We start from the raw sequence: 1,096 nt of genomic DNA on the forward strand, positions 1-1,096 counted from the left end.
GCTAGGAATGACTTCAAAGTCTACTTACACAAAGTGGACTTACTTTGTTAGACAATATCAATTCAAGTACCCAATGCAAGTTGCCACGTGGACACTAGGATCCAACACACATCCATTAATATAGGCCCTGTTTTCCTATCGATGGAACTGTAAACCACCTACAGCGTTGGCAGTGACAGTAGTAGACAGACGCTTAGTAGGCCTGACACAATTCCATGAAGTAAAGTGTGTAGTGATTACCATGTAGAGAAAACATGTGCTACCCTGCTATCTGAGTCATGTGTTTTCCTGTTGTATTGATCTGTACCTGAGCACATAAATATGAAGCCAGGACATGATATACAAGTGTGTGAGTTGACTTGCCCCGACACATGAACAGCAACGGTCAACATACATATTACATAGTATGCTCATACTAGAGTGTGAAATTACAACAATGTAGGAAATTCTTTAACAAGCCAAAATTAGATCAATACAAAAGAGATGAATGAGTGCAATAAACCGTGGTGCAAGGTTTTATATTGGTAAGAAATGATGTTGATAGGAGGAAATCTTTTATGATTGGAACATTGTGTCATATAATATTCAACTTTCTCTCTGAACAGCTAGTGAGCTGTGAGCATTTGCATTCACCAAGTAGCCCACACTGAACAAGAACAGGTGAAGGATGTCTGGCCGAGGTGAGACAATGATGCTAAAACAATTACAAAATTAACATATACTCAATCAGTCAGCCTCATAATGCCTTTATCATTCAGGTACGAGGGAGAAAGATAGTTTACTTTCAAGGTTTTTTTTATTGTGAAGGAACTCGTGGGCCAGGTTAGCCCAAGTTGCGCCCTACATACAATATGCATTGTAACTAGAAAGGCCAATATTTGCTTTGGAGCAAATACAGCGATGGGTTCACCACATTTTACGACATGGCAGGGAAAGAATGAGAAACACAAGGGAAAACAATGATTTACATTGATATAACTATAATATGAAGTAAAATACAACTAAAACAACAGTTGGATAGCTATTCCCTACTTTATTGGTTAGGATTTATAATTGCATAATGCAAACTGTTGATTTTCAAAAAAAAAAAAAACGT

The sequence above is a fragment of the Branchiostoma belcheri genome, unplaced genomic scaffold (assembly GCF_001625305.1).
Source record: "Branchiostoma belcheri isolate BF01 breed outbred unplaced genomic scaffold, Haploidv18h27 scaffold104, whole genome shotgun sequence".
NCBI lineage: Eukaryota > Metazoa > Chordata > Leptocardii > Amphioxiformes > Branchiostomatidae > Branchiostoma > Branchiostoma belcheri.